The 19,844-nt window shown below is 52.6% G+C and overlaps 1 pseudogene across 1 annotated transcript; it reads left to right on the top strand.

Moving 5' to 3' along the window:
• Nucleotides 1-475: 475 nt before the first annotated feature.
• On the top strand, nucleotides 476-19,027 carry LOC307070024 (BCL-6 corepressor-like; annotated as a pseudogene). The gene is made up of 12 exons: nucleotides 476-949; nucleotides 1,611-1,664; nucleotides 2,136-2,322; nucleotides 7,693-7,938; nucleotides 8,280-8,656; nucleotides 9,121-9,372; nucleotides 9,695-9,949; nucleotides 14,814-14,980; nucleotides 16,131-16,276; nucleotides 16,712-16,789; nucleotides 16,953-17,109; nucleotides 18,535-19,027. The product of its transcript is annotated as a BCL-6 corepressor-like (transcript).
• Nucleotides 19,028-19,844: the final 817 nt, after the last annotated feature.

The following is a 19,844-nucleotide window of genomic DNA, read 5'->3' as shown; positions in this document are numbered from 1 at the left end:
AGGGTCACATGAGATCCTTTGGCCACCTAGAGGATTCAGTGTATCAAGAGGATCCCTGTAGGGTTCTGGGGTCCCTTCCCGAGGTGATGCCCCTTCTGTTGAGAGTCAGGAAGTGACTCTTATCTGTCTACTTGCCCTCCTTCACTTACCCTGTCATTTAGAACCTTGCAACCAAGTGATGAGTAAAGACAACGATCATAGAGCTCTCTCAGGTTAATATTGCCACAGCTACATTCCCACTTGGTGCAATGTTAAGATTTGGACATTTGGAAATGTGAGATCCTTTCCCAAATCTTTGGCTCACTCATTCTGTTATTCTCACCCCTTAAAAGGATGCAACCCATTTCCAGGATCATGATTTCCCTTTTTTTTTTTTCATGTTTTTTTAAAGCTAATATTGTGTGTCCTTACGTTATGGGCCACCTTGGATCCTGTATGGAAACATGTGAACATATATTAAAAATAAAAAAGTAAAATGTGGCCACACCGGGATTTCATTGCCCTGAGAGAGGAGTTGGGGCGCATCAGTGACTTCCACGAAGCCTATACTTTCAAACAGGCTCCGGGCCAGCCAGTCTCCGGCTTAAGCAAGGAGAATGTTCCAGCGGTAACCAACAAGGAGAACCTGGCGACGCCAGTCTCGACTCCATTCCTGGTGCCGACCCTGGGGAGCGACGGCTCTGCGGTCACTTTCGGGAAAACCCAAGAGGATCCCAAACCATTTTGTGTGGGCAGTGCCCCACCGAGTGTGGACGTCACCCCCACCTACACCAAAGACGGAGCTGACGAGGCAGGATCAACCGATGGCAAAGTTCTGAAACCGAAGCCATCTAAGCTGGCAAAGAGAATCGCAAACTCCGCTGGTTACGTGGGTGACCGGTTCAAGTGTGTCGCTACCGGACTGTACGCAGACTCCAGTCAGCTCGGCCGGGAGCAGCGGGCATTGCAGGTGAGCCCCCCCACACCCGAATTTCAGGAGCCTGACCAGTTGTCAGGTTTTTTTAATGTGTGAAGAGGAGGGGGCCGGGGGTATGATAGGGCAGGACACCGGGCTGATTTGGTTAATGAAGCTTAGGATAATTTAAATGTTTGAAATGTGTCCAGTAAGGGGACGTAAGTGGATACTTTAAGTTATTCTGTAGATTTTAAGCGAACTCCACTCGAATGCTGATAACGGAAGTTTTAATTATTGCGAAGGATGTCTAAAAGACTGCATGACATTTACCTATCAATCGCTTTGATTTCTCTGCCGTTACTGTATGTTAACAAATATACCTAAAAGCGCTGCTTAGAAGGCCTTACGTGATACTTGGTGGAAGTGTGTAGCGGCCGCATGTCTGTGAGATTCGTGCAATTTTTTTTTCCACCAAAAAAACAAACAAACAAAAAAAAACAAAAAAACAAACCTTGCTTAAAGGGATAGAGTATGTATTTAACTTGCTTGTGAATGATAGATGTTGTATAGGAATTTCCTTAAGATGTTTTACTTTTAATTAAAAGACAAATAAAGCCAAATTGTTTTGCAATGTTAAGAAAAAAATTGGTTTATGCTTATAAAAATGGATGAAGTTATCTAAATGATCCATTGAGTGCCCATTTTAATTACATAGATGGAAGGATTACAAGAGGACAGTATTTTATGTCTACCCGCTGCTTACTGTGAGGTCAGTTCTTCAAATTTTTATTACTAGAATCTTACATAAACCTTTTGAGTTAAATTTCATTTCCAAATATACAAAGGGAAGTTTGTGGGCCATGGTCGTCTTTATTCATTGTGCATTTGTTTTCTTTTCTGTTGTGTTTTTGTTTTGCTTTCTTTGCGTTGTGTTTTTGTTTTGTTTTATTTACCTTCGAAAGAGAATGTCTGTCTCTATGCCACAGTGTATGTATGGCTATACATACACACCACATATATCTCTACATACATATGGCTTTACGAATAAAGAGTGTGTGATTAGTTACACATAGACACTCTTACATTTTTATCGTTCAATTTTAAAATATCTCAGTTGTATCATACATTGTGGTTGGTTTTGGGCAAACTTTTCTTTGAAGATACTTTCCTTTAAGGTAAGGGCAGTGAAATAGCTTTGGTGGTAAGGTGTGTCTTTTTTCCATCTCCGTTCTCTTTCTAGCGTGCAGTGATGCGCTTCTCAGAGTTGGAGATGAAAGAGCGAGAAGGTGGCCACCCCACGACCAAAGACTCCGAGGTGCGCAAATTCAGCCCCGCTGACTGGGAAAGGCTGAAAGGAAGTCAGGACAAAAAGCCAAAGTCGGTCGCCCTGGAGGAGGCCATTGCCGACCAGAGCGACAGTGAGAGATGTAAGTGAACCCAGGCGGCTCGCGTGTGGTACCACGTCGGTGGGAACGGGGCGGTTCCACTCCCAGTGCCGAGGGAGGTGAGAGGAAACAATACGCTTCTGACAGCCCAGCGTCGGGGTGCTGGCTGTTCGGAGAACGGGCTGCTCTGGCCACCCTTCCCAGCTGTGGATTGCAAGACTGGGTGTCCTTTTGAGCGTTGCGGCATCCAGGAGTGAAGCACCTATGAAGTGTTGTTTCCTGGCACGCATCTCCTTTTTCCGGAGAAATGCTAGTCCTGTAGTTAGTAATAGTCTGATACAGCAGAGCGGAGGAATGGCAGTGCAAGACCTCCAGCGTCGCAGGTGTGTGTTCTGTTTTGTAGCAGGTACGGATACGGGTTTTTGGTAGCAGTGGAATGACACTTGCAGCCAGAGCCAGACCCTCCAGAGTGACAGTCTCCTATGGGAGGGAGTGGAGAGTACTCGGATTCTCTCTCCAAAGGCAGAGGTTTCGTTAAAATGAGATGAGGGCTGATGAAGGTACCAGAAAGATGAGCATAATTATTTTCTGTGGCAGGCTTGTTTGCAGTCATTAGGAGTTGAGAGCCCGCTCCAAGGGCGTGGGATAAACGAGGGCGTTCTTCCTACCAGACGGGGTGTATTATGTTTTGGAGGCAAAATTGGAGAGAAAGCTAGTGTTTGCCTCGAGTCACACTCTGCGGTCCCATCAGCTGCTCCCCCACTGGGGTTGACTTCGGGCTTTGCCCTCGAGACTTCCTGGGCTAATGAGATGTGTTGGCAGCAAGTGGAGGTCTTTCTCCCGCTTTCTTCAGTGTGCGTGCTTGTGGCCTGCAGCCTGCTCCGGACCCCAGAAACCTCACCGGTGATGGTGAATGAGGGCACCTAGGTGAACGTCGAGGACAGGGTGGGCGTGGCATCCTCCGGAGACGGGACAGTCGGGGGTGGTGGGCACGTTTGGGAGGTCCAGGCCCTTGGACCCAGTTGTAGGGTCGGCGTTCACCCGCACGCTTAGGTCGTGGGTGCCTGATGCAGTTCGGGAAAATTGTGGTCAGCAACAGCGTGTGCTTCTCTCTGCTGCTTGGAGCACTGCCCTCCCCCAGCTCGTCTTTGGGGTCAGACAAAGGCCTGTGGCCAGGGTTCTGGGTAAGCCACACCGGGACTGGTTTGTCCCACGTGGCTCCCGTAGACGGGGATTTCTGTGGCTAGTCAGTGGCAGCCTTGCCCGAGGGATGGGGCTCTTGATGTGCCTGGAGTGGATGATTCCGAGCTCCTCCCCTCGGGTTGGAATGAAAAACGGAGGGTCCAGGCCACCCTGGAGTGAAGCAGCAAGGAGGCCTCCCTCCTGGCCTGTGCACACAGCTGGCACGCCGCCCTTACCCTCCTGAGCGGCCTCATAACTCAGCTCCTGGGGAAGTTTCTCAGAGAGACGTGATAAAAGTTGGCAAGGCCAAGTTCACGGGGATGCGCTCTTCTGAGGAGGGGATCTGCCTGCTCTGGGTGGACGGTGAGGGAGGCTGGAGGAAGGGAGCGGGCAGTTAACCGGCCTCGCGTCTTCTCGCCCTTTTCTCCAGCAACGTGGCCAAACCCAGGGTGGCCGCTGCCCTTCACGTCTTAGTGGCCTCACCCGCCCTTCTTCCCAGAGACGTTTGTGTGCGTCCTTCCCAGTCTTTCCTGCTGAGCGTGGGGACGAGAACTCGGTGTGGCTGATGGGGAGCAGGGCCTGAGCCCCAGACGATTCCGAAAGCCCCCTCCCCCCACCGCCTGCCTCCAATCTCAGACCGACCGACGGGTCTCTTCCTGGAGCACCCGGGACGTGGCCCAGTGAGCCATGACTCGCCACCATGGGAGGGCAGGAGAAGGGTTGGGGAAGGTGAGGGGCTCCGTTTGAAAGGTTGGGGCGACGGAGGTGGGTTCCCCACCCACCCTCTGTCATGTAGAGACGTGGGGTTTGTAAATAGCTGGTCAGGAAAGGTCACCTGAAGGGGCCACTGTTCTTGCTGCCGCCTCCACATCCAAGGCACAGCAGGTGTTCATTCCATTCAGCTGGAAATGAATGGGCCTTCTTGTTCTTGGGCCATCATGTCTTGAGCTGATATGGGCTCAGGTCCTTCTCATGGGTGTCGGTGTGGCCGAGAGCCGAGCTGTGAGCACATGGGAGCTGGGGCTGGGATTTGGGGCGGGCAGGGGTGACAAAGAGGGTCCAGGACGCCTTCAAGATGCCTTCCCCCTTGTGAGGCAGCCCCTACCCATGGAGGGACCAGGAGCTTCCAAGGTGGTGGGTGCTGTTTGCGTGGCCCTGGTTGTCCTGGTGCAGGTGCATCTTGTTGCTAGGGGCTTGTTTAAAAAAGGAATTAACTTGAAAACACAGTGGCCGAGGTACTCATTTGTTCTTTATGATCACATGGGTGGCTGAGTGACATTTTTATTGTGGAAGTTCACCAAATGAGTTTGGAGGTTCCTCAGACTTGGAAGTTCATCACTAGGACCCCTCCGTGGCATTTGAAGACGGGGCGGGGCCAGGAGGCATTGGTCCCTTCCTTCTCAAACTTGGAGTAACCATCTCCCTTGCCAACCACTTGGCTGGGACAGGCCTAGGACCTGCTCAGTGGCAGTGCCTGGCCAGGAGCTGTAGGAAGCCTCAGTCGGGGGGCTTCGTGAAACTTCTTTGCTCAGGGAACTTCTCTTCCAGCTGAGCACCTGCACGTTTGTAAACTACTTTGGAACAGAGATCCCCTGCGCTCCTTCTGTAGCGGGTGTAACTTTTAACAAGGTTAGCCCTGACTGGAGGTGCTATAGTTAAGCTACAGAGAAGGGGATTTTAATCCTGGGGAGCCTTCCAGCAACTCAGAACCCTCTCACCTTGTTTAGGCCTCACTGGGCATGGCTCAACCATGGTGAGGGTGCTTTGCTGCCACAGTGACTTGTAAATGTTGCTGTGGTGATGCTTCTGTGAGGTGATGCTATGGTACAACCATAATGAATTTGGGATATGTGTGCTGTGAGTCATAGGACCATGCTGCAGGGACCACGTCCACATCTTGCTTAGACTGGGTGACCAAGGGCACATGGCTTCCCACTTTTAGAAGGGCCAAAAGTAGCAATGATGGCAAAGCCTGATGGTTAGGATCCCCGTGTATCTATTTCTCTCCCCATGTCCTTTGCCCTCGAGGGTAATCCTCCTGTGGGTCGTGGTTAGAACAGTCTTTGAGAAGCTCCAAGGGACACGGAGCCTCTACCCCATAGCTGGTGGCCTTGGGTCTCTGGGGCAGTCGGGGTGGGTGTCCTTCAGGGTTATTACTGGCCTGGGTAAGGTCACACGAGCGTAAGGTCTTGGGGGGCCTTAGCTGAGGGGAATTGAGATCTTTGCCCTAAAAGGCTCCGGGGTTGGGGGAAGGGTGGATGGACTTAGTTTGGAAAAAGAAACTTTAAAATTGGACATGGGGGTTCTTAAGGTAGCCCTTCCATTCCTCCATGGATCCCCTCCCACGGAGCTTTTAGGGAAGGCTGATTGGACCAGAGAAGTCCAGTGGTGTGACCAGAAGGGCTCACCTCTTAAAATTTCCTACATTTCAGGCCTGAGATTCAGGCTGGTCTGAAAGTCTTGGCATCTTTTGGTTAAAGGGATTTTTCCAGCCTTTCTCTGTGCTGAGCCCGGCCCGTGATGATGAAGCCCACCCTGGAGGGAGGCTAGCAGTAACATTCCCACTTTACAAGTGAAGGGGGCCGAGTTGTAAAGCGGCGCCATTCCTTCCCGAGTGTTTAAGAGGGTCACAGAGCAGCCGGAGTGAGAGTTGCAGCACGCCCTCTTCACCGGGCCTGCGGTAGCCTGGGCTGCATCACCCGTAAGCACAGGCCAGGAGTTTGGGGTTTCTCCTGCTGCCATGACAGGAGACCCTCGCGGTTGGGGTGATTCCACCATTCCGGCAAGAGTAGATGGGTGTCCGTCCCACCTTGGGATACCCTTGGAGAAAAGCTAAGTGTGTTCCACCATTGAGAACACAGGTCAGGCTAGCCCAGGCCAGGGTGAGGTTCATCCCCACAACTGACTGCCATTAAATGCTGGGAATGCCCCCAAGAGAGGCTGATCAGGGGACCAGCCGGCTGGGCAGAAGTGGGAGTGATACTTGAAGTGGTCTAGGGAGAGGAGGAGGAATGCGAGCAGCATGTGAGGGGTGTGTCCATGATTTCATCTAGAAAAACGGGCTGTGGGAGCTTAGCTCAGGTGTGAACGAAATACCAAACTCATACACCCACCCCCACCCCCGGCCGGTGATGGACACAGGGTCATCTTCGGGGAACTCTTTAACAGCACAGTGATCGTTATGGAATTATTTGTGTGTTAGAAACAATGTGAGTAGCAAAGCAGTTGAACTGTTTCTTTGGCTAGAGCAACAGTGAGGAGTGATGTTAGGCTGGGGTGACTGGAGGAAAAGCCCCAAGTGGATGCGAGATTGAGCACAGGGGGCAGGAGCAGCACAGGCGGAGCTGGGGTGTGAGCCGTTCAGCCCTGCCCGCCGCCCCCCACCCCCCACCCCCATGAAGGGGGTTGGAGTCTTGTCTTTGAAATGTCCTGAGATGCTTGTTGCCTGGGAAGGAAGGCGTGGAGACGTGCCAGGTGGGTGACTGGTGTCACTGAGGGCCTTCTTCCTAGACAGGAAATAGGAGCAGCCCCTCGATGGCAGTGAAATGCTTTTCCCCCCACGGGTGTGGAAAGAGGACAGACGGACTTGTGGCAATCTGGTTGAGTTCTTTGAAATCGCCCTTGACCCTTGTGTGTGCACCGGGAAGCCTTTCCTTTCCCTTTGCCAGGCTCCTCTTCCCTTGGTCTCCCCAGCTTCCCAGCCTCCCACCATTCTTTCCCTTCCCTTCTTCCCCCCCGCCCCTGCTGACCCAAGTGAACATTGGTGCTGTGTCTGTGTAGATGGCAGTTGGGGGCTATTGGTCACTTGATGACATCAGCCTTTTTTGTTTACTAGCAGCTGTTTCCATAGTCATTTGTAGCTCTGCCCTGATGGGTTGGATCTTACTGTGAGGTCACTCACCCCCCCTTTAACAGTAAGCCACCTTGGAGAGTTAAGCAGTCAGGGAGTTATCTCACATGCCTACAGAGGGATGGTGTAGATACCTCACCTTGACCCTTGAAGGATGGATTGTGAGTGGGCTACACGCCTCATTTTCTGCTTTCTTTGCTGGTTGTGTTCAGCTGTCCTTCCTTTGGGACGTCTTTCTGAGGTTTTGTGCTTCCAGTGTGTGAGGCCCCTGGTCTCCAAAGGGGGGGGTCTGTTGGTAGCAGATTGCCTTGGGCATGGGGGTCCTGCCTGCTCCTGGTGACCTTTGTTCCCTCCTTTCCGGGTTGTCTCCCCTCCCCTAGGGGAGTGTTATGATGGAAGCAAACCTGACCCCTTCGAAGCCCCAGAAGGCAGTGATCTTCCTGAGGACATGGACACGGAGCCCCCCAGAGAGTCCCCCGCCGACCAGGCGGCCCCGGACACGTCACGCAGCCCCACCCTCCGGCTGAACAGAAAGCGCAAGGTCTCTGGCGATAGGAACCACACTGAGACCACTGTGCTCCCGGAGGACTCTCTGCTGAAAGCCAAGCGGAGACGGGTCTCCAAAGGTGAGCTCGGTTTCGCTTCGGGCCCGCAGGGCACCCTACGGAAGTCCTGGAGCGGAGCAGTGGAAAGTTCCAGTCCCACCCTGGAGCCCTGGGGGGAGCCACTCACACCTCCCCACCCCCACCCCATCCCACCCCCCACCCCCCCAAAGCCAGGTGCCGGGGCTGGAGCCCAAAGGTGGCCAAAGGCAAATAGGCCCCCTCCCGAGACTTGGTGACAAGTTCCAGCCAACACAGTGACCACACCCCTCCCCTCCCCCACCCGTTAGTGATGTGTAAGACCGTTTGTTCCCCGGCCCGCCCCGGGGGGCTTCTTCATTAATTTGTAGTTGTTTCTCCATTAGCTGACTGGCCTGAGAGGGAAATGACAAACAGTTCCTCTAACCACTTAGAAGAGCCACATTATAGTGAGCTGACCAACCTGAGGTGTGCATTGAATTAACAGGGCTCCATCCCAGAAAGCAGCGCCGCTTGCCGCACCTTAGAGAACGGCGGGAGCAGAGAGCAAACCTGGCCGGCAGGGCAGGAAGGAAGTGACCCAGGCGGTTCAGCCTGCGGTCACCCCCCAGGGCAATAGCATCTCCGAAGAGAAACCTGGCAGGAAAAGGGCAGAGGCCAAAAGCAACAGAAGCTGGTTGGAGGAATCCCTTAAATGCAGTGACAATGAACAGGGTACGCACGGGGCGGGGGGCGCTCCTGGAGGGTGGATCACCCGCCCTCTGTGGGACACGGCCCTGGAGGGGACCTGAGCGCCATCCAAGTTGACAAGAGTAGCGTGTGGCGAGCGGGGAGTTTTCTCCATGGGGTCCTTTCAGCCTGCACACTTCCTTATGGAATGGACAGTGAGGCGGGAGCGCGACCTCCTGGGCTGCTCCTCATCACCCAGCCCGCGGCTGGGCAGGAAGGGAAGTCTTGGGTGAGCCCGGGCGCTTGTCAGTGCCCTCATTCCAGCCTCAGGCTGTCCCCGGTCGCCCTGTCCCGAGCCCCCAGGCCCCCCACGGGTGGGGACGGGAGCGCACGAAGGGCTGGCTTCTCTGCCCTCTCTTGCGGCCCTTTGAAGCGACTTGCCATTTGGCGTGTCGTGGCTTAGCCTATTTGCCGGTTGAATGTGGGATAATTAAAATATTAGTGCTTTGAAAACATAATCGGTGTATCTTTAAAAACTGAAGCTGCTCCAACGATCAGTGCTAACAATGGGCTTTTCTTTCCTCACCGGCTACAACTGTGTGACACCCGCTTCTTCTCCCCCTGACAGATGTGCTGTGCGTGGACGAAGAAATGGATTGACAGCCTTCGCCCCTGCCGCAGAAATACACCGACAACAGCGAGAAACCATCCGGGAAGGGACCGTGCAAAACCAAGCATTTGATCCCTCAGGAGCCCAGGCGGGGCTTGCCGCTGCCAGGGGACTCCTACGTGGACAATGCGGGTGGCAAGGTACCTCTTGCCCCTGGCTCTCCCCTGCCCCCCGGGCCTGTGCAGGCACATCCCGCCTGCCTACTTCTCTGCTTCTGGGGACAAAGCTTTCCTCTTCCTGAACCCCTCCCCCAGAACGTCACTGCCCCTTCCTAGGGGACCTGTCTCCTGGGTGGCGGTGAGGTTTCCAGCGAGTGAAAATGCACCCCCTGCCTCCCGCCCCGCCTCCCCCAGACAGAGAGGAGGAAAAGTGTTTTCCTGCACTCAGGTTTGTAACTCAGGGAGGAGGCGAACCAGGCAGGTGGTGGAAGGACAGCCTGAAATGTGTGCGCTGCCTGGTTTCGTGACCGTCCGGAGATTTTGAAAGCGGCCTGAGCCCAGTTCCGACTATGATCTTTCGCCGGCCAAGCAGGACCAGAAGCCCTTGGACCGTTTGCAGCAATTGTTACCAGCTTCCCAGGCCTCGCAGCTGACGTGCTCAAGCTCCCCTCCAGAGACCACCCAGTCCCGCCCGATGCCACCGGAAGCGTGGACACTTATTGTCAATAAGAACGCGGGCGAGACCCTCCTACAGCAGGCCTCCCGGCTTGGCTACGAGGTGAGCATCCTTGTGGGTGCCCCGGATCAGGATCCGCCGGCTGCTGCTCCTTGGGTGGGGGACACACTGGCTGGGGATGGGGGGCGGGTCTCAGAGCCCAGCCCCCTCCACGTGGCGGGCTGGGCTGGGTGTTCCAGCAGGGTGTTTGCGTCGGCCCCGCTCACACTGCGGGCTCTTTGGTGGCTTGTTCAGTCGTGGTGTGAAAAGAAAGGCCGGCCTCTCTGACGTTCCGTTCCCGTTCAGGCAGGTAGGCTGCTTCGGCCAGTCCGGCTCACTCATCTCTGATATAAAATCTGACCTAACCCAGGGCTTGGCGACCAGGGGAATTTTAATGAGCCCTTTTGGATTCTGAATAGCAAGAGGGAGAGTAGTTATTAGCTCTACTAACTTGTGCTGTCTGGGGCAGAGTGATGCCCCTGTGGGGTAGCGGGTGGGACGTGCTGTTCAGAGTGGGGGTGGGAGTGGGGCAGACCTGAGCAGTCTCTTTCTGAGGGGGCGCGGGAGCGGGGGGCTGGTGGGCGGGGAGCAGGGCTTGAGCCTTGCCCAGAACTCCCCGTCCACACTGCTGTATCCCCACCCAGCACGGCTGGTGACAGTGAGAGCCTCTACTGCTAGAGCAACATAGAAAGATAGCTGATGTCTGCCTAAGCCCGCGTGACCTGTAGTAACTCCTTTCACCCTTGTAACATCTTCACTTGGGAGTAACGAGTACTAGCCCACTCTCGGATGAGGAAACGGAGCCTCAGAGGGGTTAGCTGATACCCGTACAGGTAGCAATCCAGCAGTGCTCCACAGCCCACCACGCTCCTCAGCAAGACTGGCTCACACTGGAATTGCCCGTCTTACAGTTCAAAACCTCTGTGAGACAGATGACTCTCTCTGCCCTGTGCAGTCCCCCCACCATACTTGTCAGTAGCGATTGTGATGTAATAGCCCGCAGGGCAAAGGCATTGTTCTGTGCTGGCATCAGCCCTCTGGGAGTTGAATGGTGACAGTAAAACGCGGTTCCGCAGGCTGAGCGTGGAGGTGTGGATGAGCACTGGGGTGGCAGGACCCAGGCTGGCCCGGAGCCCTGGCGCCCACACCCTCAGCCAGCTCTGTGCCCCCGTCCCCCGTCTCCCGTCGTGTCCCCCCACCCCGGCCCATAGTGCCGTGAGCCCTTCGAAGTGTGCCTGCCTTGGCCCTAAGGCATGACTGTGGGTGGGAAGTTGGAAGCACTAGGGCTATGCTTAGTTTGGGGGTGTTTTTTGTTGTTGTGGGTTGAATGTGCTGTTGTTTATATCTACACGTCTCTTGGAGACCTCTCCGTTAGCTAGAGAGCACTTTCTGGTAGTTGGCGCAGTTCCTTGCAGGTGAAGTCCAAGGAGCACCCGGTTGGCTCCCCAAGAGCTGAGAGCGGGCGCCGAGGAGGACGGAGCGGATGTTGCACATAGTGCTGAGCTGGACCCCCCGTGGTGGAGAAGATAGTCTCCCCGCTTCCAGCAAACGCTGGAGGTGGGGGGAGACCCCTAACCCCAACTTCTGGGTTAGGGTTGAGAAAGTAGACTCCCGCTCCCAGCAAATGCTGGAGATGGGGGGCGGGGTGCTGCTGCACCCGCCGTGGAGGGCGGGGCTCCGAGCCCCACCTGTGAACTTGGCATCATTTCCAGCAGCCTCCCTTTGGGACCAGAGACGTCAAAAGACCCTCGTTGGTCCTCTAAGACAGTTTCCATTTTGGTTTGGTGGCTCTGAGGCCTGGACCAAGGGGCACTTGATCCATACTTTTTTAGGCTACCTGGCCTTTGATTGCACAGGAAGCCTTGGGAATGTTTACGGTCGGATTTGTTTTTTTCTTCAAATGTAAATTTCAATATGTAGATTACACAGATCACCAGTGTTGATGCTGAACATGTGACAAGTAGATGAACGCTTTCAACTTTGAATCCAACTTTCTGGGATTTCTCTGGGCAGAATTTTAAATGTTGGGATGATGGCCCAGTTGGGAGATGTGGCAGCTTAAACCTTTTAAAATGGAAGGACAGTTTGCTTAACCAGATAAGGGTGTGGTTTGGGAGGGTTTTCCTGAAGTTTTGTCTTCAGCATTCTTGGTTATTTTCTTCTGCTTAGCCAAAGATACCATGTGCAGTATAAAGGCTGTCTGAGCTTTATGTCATGATAATCTGGTTCTGGAAGTTTAGAAACACACTCTGGCTTCAGATCCGCGTTAAATAGATCACTTGCGTGGCCAAAGACCTCAAACCTTTCCCTCCTGGGAAAAAGGCTTCTATTTCTTAGGCTAAAACGCCAGTGTGCAACCACATGCTTGTGCCTTTAGCGGTGATGGTTAAATTTTCTATGAATTGAATAAGTCATGTTTTTTAAAAAGTTAATGAGGCATTTAATTAATTAACAACGTCGGGCTTATGGCCTTTATGGTTACATTTTGCGGGTAATGGCATTCGGTTTATAGCCGCTGAACAGAGAGCTGTCCGACAAAAGCAGTTTGACTTTGCTTGGGAATGGCTGGGCTGCCCTTCAGACACTCCTGTTTATTTCTAGCGGAGAAAATAAACCAAGGAATGTGTTGCGTCGACAGACTCGCCCCGCCTCTTCACCTTTCAGTTAGAGAAAGTGTTGGTGGCGACGGTTGCCATCCATTTAGAGGCCATCACCCTCCTAGCTAGCAGAGTGTAGTTAGCCCACTTGACCCCCAACGGAGAAGGCCTGTGGGATGCTCGTCACAGCTGGATTGCATCCCTCTAACTGGGGCCCTCTTGGGCCTTTTGAATCTTCCCCGCTGACCAGGTACCAAAGACCTGAGTTATAGGTCTAGTACTTCATGTTAATTGAACTTGGGGTTTAATATCTCTGGGCCTCAGTTTCCAAGTGTTGAATGAGGATAGTACTACCTTCCTTTCCTGCTATCTCCTGGGTTCCTGTGGGTGACAGAAGACGTCTTCATCTGGGGAAATGAGAAGCACTGTGTAAATAGTGGGATCAATGTGGTTGAGTTAGGACAGCCCGTGGCAAAAAGTCTGACCTGGCCGTGGGGCTACTGCTGCCTTTGCTGCCATCTTTGAGGAGAAGAGAGTTGACTTACCCATCAGCTTGGACAGCCTTTCATTTCTAGGTACCCTTGAATCTGCCCTAGTAGTGATGAAGGTTTCCAGGTGAAGGCCATGATTGTCACAGCAAATAAACCCTGGGTTGAGTAAATTGATGTGTGCACAGCAGTTGGTGGCTTTCAGAACTGATCCCAGAGCCACGTGACAGGGCCTCTCCCTGGCTGGGGCACACAACTCATTAGCTTGCAGCCGTCCACTCAAGTCTGGCTAGTGAGGGCCTGCTAAAAGAGCAGCAGCTTCATGCGGTGTCCTGGATACCAGGGCTCGGGGCAGGTGGCCTGGGAGCCCAGAGGGTTGTGGGCTTTCTGGCAGGTTGGGATGTAAACGGAGAAACGCATTCGTGGGCGTGCCTTTTCTCTTCCTCCTCTTGTTTTGGAAGGGAGCTGCTGCAGTGACCTGAAGTAACAGGGCACCGATGGCCAGGTTTACCAGCATGCCCTATTGGGTTCACGTGGTAAGCAAATGGAACATTCTAGTTCGCTCCCAAGTGAGTGGTCACCTTTGATTGGCGTGTCCTCCAAAGGGCATAAAAGGTTTTACAGAACCCATCTCGCACTTATGGGCGGCTAGAATGACCCCCGTTTTAGGTTTAACAGATGAGTTACCTGAGAGATGTCACAAGGGGGCCTGTTCTGACCCCATCCCATCCCCCTTACCCAGCAGACCATGTGCTGGGCCACATGCACGTTCTGCCTACTCCCAGCTCTCAGAACCTGACAGCTCTCTGCTGGGCACGACTTACCCAGTATAAACAGTATAACGTGTCTTCTGGTGGCAAATGCTTTCGATGTGTCTGAAAACTTTCTTAAGGTAATAAAACATGGAATAAATTCCTGCTCTGCTTACTGGGAGTGGTTCATATTAGTATTTTAACAAGCCAAAGAAATAAGGTTAATAACAGTGATTCTAATGCACAGTGTTGACACAGAACATCTCCGGTGGGGGGGGCGGTGAACGTTTTATTTGATTCTTGAAATGTGGAGGTTGCAGCCTGTGGTGTATCAGGTTCCTGTCATTAACTTGAGTAAATATGAAAAAATTAGACTGATTCTGCCCCGAGAGGGTGGAGTGAGGCAAAATAGAGGGTGGGGTTATTGAAGGCATTTTGTATCATTCCTCGAGGATGGAGGGAGAGAGCTTCTCTTTAACTCTACTTAACATACAGACAAGAGCATCTGAGGCCCAGGTTCTGATTTGGGGTCTTAACAGGGGGCGTGAGGATGTAGCTGACCTGGGTGTCCCTGCTTCTCTAAGCTGGGGAATGTTCTCTGGCTGATTTAAGCTCTCTTTAAGTGTTGGTCATCCATGCTTTTATCTAAACTTGTGTTATCGTCCACTGCCACCGACTGAACAGACCCATCAAGTGAGAATGGTCTGTGCTTGGCAATGTGTCATCTAAGATGTTAGCAGCCGTGACACCTCTGTACTGGTCACGTCGGCCCCTGGGCTGAGGGCTTTCATCGCTATCCGAATGCGTCCTCTCAGCAGTCCTGTGGAAGCTTGGAGAAGTTCAAGGGTAACTTGCCCATGGCCAGGCCACTGGTGCAGCAGAGCCTTAGACAGCACTGTCTGCATCTCCAAGCCCTTCTCACGCACTCTCGCCCCCCACCAGGATGCCTGCCGCCTGCCCGCGCCATGGTGGGCTTTTGGCCCCAAGGATGTATGCCTTTGAAAGTGGGCACCACCAAGCTATGGGGAGGTCACCCTTACAAGGTTCACTGTATGGTGGTCTGATGGTATCTCGTCTCCTCTCCCCGTAGGAAGTGGTCTTGTACTGCCTGGAGAACAAGATTTGTGATGTGAACCACCGCGACAACGCGGGTTACTGTGCCCTGCACGAGGCTTGTGCAAGAGGTTGGCTCAACATCGTACGACACCTCCTTGAATATGGCGCCAATGTCAACTGCAGTGCCCAGGATGGAACCGGGTCAGTGGCGGTCTTGCTCTTGGCCTGGCCCTGCTGGGCCATAGGCAGTGGTTCTCAGGGTGTGTGGGGAACCCCAGAAGGAAAGATGGAGAGTGAGTGCCATGTAAGCACACTGATGGCGGAGGCCTCTAGAATGGAATCGGACAGATCTTTCTGGCAAATTTACATAGAACTTTAAAACTCTGTGACGCTCTTATGGACAGAAGTCCCTGAAAATGTTGAGCCTGCATGAATAATCAGGGGTGTTCTCTTTTAAGACCCTGGACTCTTCACCAGCGTCTGTTGAATCACAATCTTGAACATATATGTGAGTTGAAAGTTGCAGGAGTACAGACAGGTCCAGTGGCAACTGGCTTGATAGGACCTGCCGTGCCCACCCACATCCCCGGGCCTGGCCCCCACTCTGTCCTTGACCTCGGTTTATTGGCCAGAGGCCCACGTCTGAGTCAGCCCAAGCATCTTCCTGGTTGTACCTGGGATGCCACCACGAGTCAGGGCACCGGGGCTTTCCTGACAGTCATAAAATTAGCAGAACTGTAAGGTATTTGGTGGTTCATGGTTTCCACATAGCATCCTTTCTGGATGGGACTGCGGCCAGTGTTCCTGACCCCAGCGGACACGGGCAGGAGGACTCTGTGCCCTCCTGAGAACTCGCCCTGCCTGTCGACTGCTGCTGGGCGAGAGTGTTGATCACTCATCTCCACGTTGGTTTCAGGAGAGGTTCCACTTTGCCCCTAGTTTCTTTTACAAACTGCACTTTTGGGGTTTTGTTTGTAATGGTGTAACGATGGCTTCTCGTATCTGCTTCCGTGATGCTGGGGTTCTTCCCCCCACCCCGCTGTACGTTACCTTCTTACAGTCTGTCACTATTTAAGTTCATTGGAAACGTTTTCATCGTGGCCTGAGTTCCTCCTTGGGCCATGCATTAAGAGAGATTTGCATTGAAGAATTAGGCCTGAGATGGTCCCTTCACCTGTCCCGTAAAGGGTTATGTGTTGAAATAACAGAGTAATTTGTCGCAACGACCGTACGCTCACCTCCTCGGTGAAATAGCGCGCCTACGAGGCTTGGCCGCACACGCTCAATTTTGCCCCGTGTCCTTAGAAGCAAGCGTCGCGTGCACAGGTGTAATCCCCCTCACCTCTCCTAGGCCTCTCCACGATGCTGTCAAGAATGATCATCTCGAAATTGTCCGCTTGCTCCTCTCCTACGGTGCTGATCCTACCCTGGCTACGTACTCAGGTAGAACCATCAAGAAAGTGAACCACAGCGAACTTCTGGAGAAGTTCTTAACAGGTACAGCAGAGGTCAAGACACGGTCTTGTTCAAGTCTCTAGACGGTGACTTCACAGCCTTTCACCTGGGTTCCCCCTACCCCCACCCCCCGTTTACTCTAAGTGACCCTTTACTGGGAAAAGCAGCCCAACGTTAGTCTGTCAAAGAAGAGATCCATACTTTGAGTTTTGCAAGGTGGGGGGCTGGAAAACTCTTAGCTAGCCAGGCTAGCTTTTGTTTGGCAGGCTGGGGCGGTGAGGCGGGCAGTCCCTCAGGAAGGCGGGTGGACGCGTGGGGAGGTTTCAGTCAGATACCTGGAGGCGTGTGCAGTGGGACTTGTCAGGAGGTGACACCAGCCCCAGCGTGAGATGTTCCCGAGCTCCAGCAGCATTTGCCTCTTACCAGCAGGCGTTATCTTGTTTCTCTCTCTCTCTCTCTCTCCCCCTCTCTCTCCAGACTGTTTAAATAACCTGCAGGCTCCTGACGACGGTAACCCCGGTTGCTCTTCGGAGTTCTCTGGCAGCTGTGTGTGTGGTGAGCAGCCTTGTTCGTTTCAGTTGGGCTTGTGGGGGTGGGGGTGGTGCTGTGAGCAGGGCTTGCTTGGGAAAGAATTTTTCCAGGGTCCTTTTTGGAGAACAGCTGGAATCTTGCTCCAGCTTGCTGACCTCTCTCTTGTTTGCCCCCCCACCCCGGTTAGAACCAGATGATGAAAGTGGTTACGATGTTTTAGCAAATCCCCCAGGACCGGAGGACCAGGATGACAGCAACGAGGCCTATGGTGACCTATTGGAATTTGAATTTTCCGAAGACCCCCTTTTGCCGTGTTATAACGTCCAGGTGTCCGTCGCTCAGGGGTGAGCGTGGCCAGCGTGTGGTCGAGAGCCAGCCCAGCTGCTCTGTGGGGTGGCAGGAGTTAGAAATTCCCTTCAGCAGATGAGGGTGGATGCGTTGGGGGGTGAGTGAATTCCTCACCAAGTGTCCACCGACCTCACATAATGCAGTGGAACTTTTCCAGAAAAGTTTGGGGGGTGGGAGGGCTCCCCAGCCAACTGCCCTCATTGGAACACACCCCTAGAGCCCAAAGGACACGGGAGTCAGTGACTGCAATTGCACAGTTTAAGTCACTAAACTCTTGGGGAAGGGATCCTCCCCAAACGGCTACCATAGGGGCCTTCCAAGGCGTGTGAGGTTCACGGGACGATACTTATGTGTACCCTCTTCTCGTATAAGATTAGAGAAAGCCGTATGTGGCACCTGGGATCTTATGTGTCTTCAGATTTGCTTAGATCGAGTCTTGTCCCCACGGTCGGGCCACTGTGCCCCATGACCAACCCTTCGGAGTGAACACATCAGGAGACCTTGCTCTGCTGTGTGTTGACCCCGGTGCTTAAGGAGTAGCATCCTCCTTGGACTCTGAGGCTGGGAACGTGTCTGCCTCTGTGGTGACATTCTCTTCAGGATAGAGATCATAAAGCGTGGCAGGGTATCAGGAAGGATTGTACCACCTCCCTTCTCGAAAAAACCTCACTCCCGGCAGCATTGAGGGGCGGGTTGGAGGTGTGGGAAAGGAAAGGAAAGCCAGGTGACCTCGAGTGTTTCTCATGCTCTCTCCGTGAGGGCCGGAGGAGAGGAGAGGTCAAAGAGGTGTTTGCCATCTCCCTTGGGTTGGCATACAGACTGGTTTTCCCCAGTGAGTAGAACGGGGTGCACTTACTTGGAGAGGGGTGACCTGAGTTGTGGCCAGAGCCAAGGCAGCACTGGGGTGGCCTGCAACGAGGCTCGTTCAGGGGCGCTGCTCCTGCTTTTGTCTAAGTTGGCTGATCCGCCCTAGGTGGTCTCTTAACACATGCACGTGAGTCCAGAGTTCCCCCGCTAGAAGTAGATCTTCCGGGCTTCCCTGGTGGCACAGTGGTTAAGAATCCGCCTGCCAGTTCAGGGGACACAGGTTCGAGCCCTGGTCCGGAAAGATCCCACATGCCACGGAGCAACTAAGCCCGTGCGCCACAGCTATTGAGCCTGCGCTCTAGAGCCTGTGAGCCACAACTAGAGAAAGCCCGTGCGCAGCAACAGGCCCAACGCGGCCAAAAATAAATAAATAAATAAAATTAAAAAAGAAAAAGAAGAAGTAGATCTTCTAAGGACAGTGAGAAGTGGGGTGGGGGTGGGGTAATCAAAGTGGAAGTAGCAGGCTCTTTCACCGCCAGGAGACAGGTAGTTCATAGTTGGGAGCGCCTCTAATTTTGCCGGAAACTCAAACCACTGTCCTTTCTCTGGTGTAGGCCTCGTAACTGGCTGTTGCTCTCAGACCTGCTCAAGAAACTGCAAATGTCCTCCTGCATATTCCTCTGCAATTTCCCAAATGTGGAAATTGTCACCATCGCGGAGGCCGAGTTCTACCGGCAAGTATCAGCAAGTCTCTTATTCTCTTGCCCCAAAGACCTGGAGTCCTTTAATCCGGAAAGTAAGGAGCTCTTAGATCTGGTGGAGTTCACGAACAAGCTTCAGACTCTGCTGGGCTCATCCGTGGAGTGGATCCTCCCCAGAGACCTGGACTCAGACGACGACTGGTGAGCTCTCCGGGGCCCGCCATGTACAGGGTGTCATGGTGTTAATCCTAGTGCATATGTGTCATAATACGAGTATTTCTGTAAAGAAAGGACACTATGAGACACGACTCCAGTCGGAAGGACTTTGAAACATGTGTTTTTCTTTTTAAAATTTTAAGTCAATTTTTATGAAGTTGTTAATAAAGTTTCTTTACTTTTCAATGTACACATGCTTTGGAATATGTTTGTTTTTACTCGGAACAATTGTTTCTTTTCTTTTTTAAGGAGAAAAAAAAAAAAGGAAAAGGAGCTCCACACTTTGACTTAATTTCATACAAAGCTCCGACAACAGAGGCCATAACTGTTGAGAGTTGCTTTTGGGGCAAATTAAACCAGTAAAATTTTAAACTCTTCCTCCATATTAAAGGGATTGAATAAATTGGCCACTTTGGTGCACCTGTGTCCTGCGAATTGTCCAATTGGAGATGGAGGTTTAGAAAGTGAGTTTCAGTCTTGTTTAAGTCTCTTCCCATCAGACTGGTCTCGTGATTTCCTACACACCATGACTGTCTACCTTTTCCTGTCTACCTTTTGTTGGTGTTGTTCAGGCCTGGATTCTCTCCTGTACCTGCTCAAACCTTGGTCCATTCTCATTTGTACCATGGAAGTTTGTCATGCTGGATACTGTCAGAATTAATCTTACTTAAGTTTGTGTTAAGCCACAAACCACATGTTTTGTATATTTTCTGTTTTCTCTGTTTGTTTATATTTTTATGGTTTCTCTTCAAGAAATAGGAAGGGAAATAGCAAGATGAAGAGCAAAAAAGTCATCATTCTCTTTCAATTGTTAGAACATCTATCTGCAATCATAATTATGCTGCACTGTGGTGTGTGTTAAAATAGGAAATACATGTAACGGCCCGTAGGAGCAGCAGACTCAGTGGTGTTGGTGAGGGTGTGTCATGGAAGTAATCACAAAGCAGGTGACTGTTGGTTGGGGTCCTGATAGATTAGTGTGCCTTCCCTGTGTCCAGTAGTGGTCT

This window comes from Hyperoodon ampullatus (genome assembly GCF_949752795.1).
Source record: "Hyperoodon ampullatus genome assembly, contig: scaffold_107, whole genome shotgun sequence".
Classification (NCBI taxonomy): Eukaryota; Metazoa; Chordata; class Mammalia; order Artiodactyla; family Ziphiidae; genus Hyperoodon; species Hyperoodon ampullatus.
This window is presented reverse-complemented; position numbering and strand designations above follow the sequence as displayed.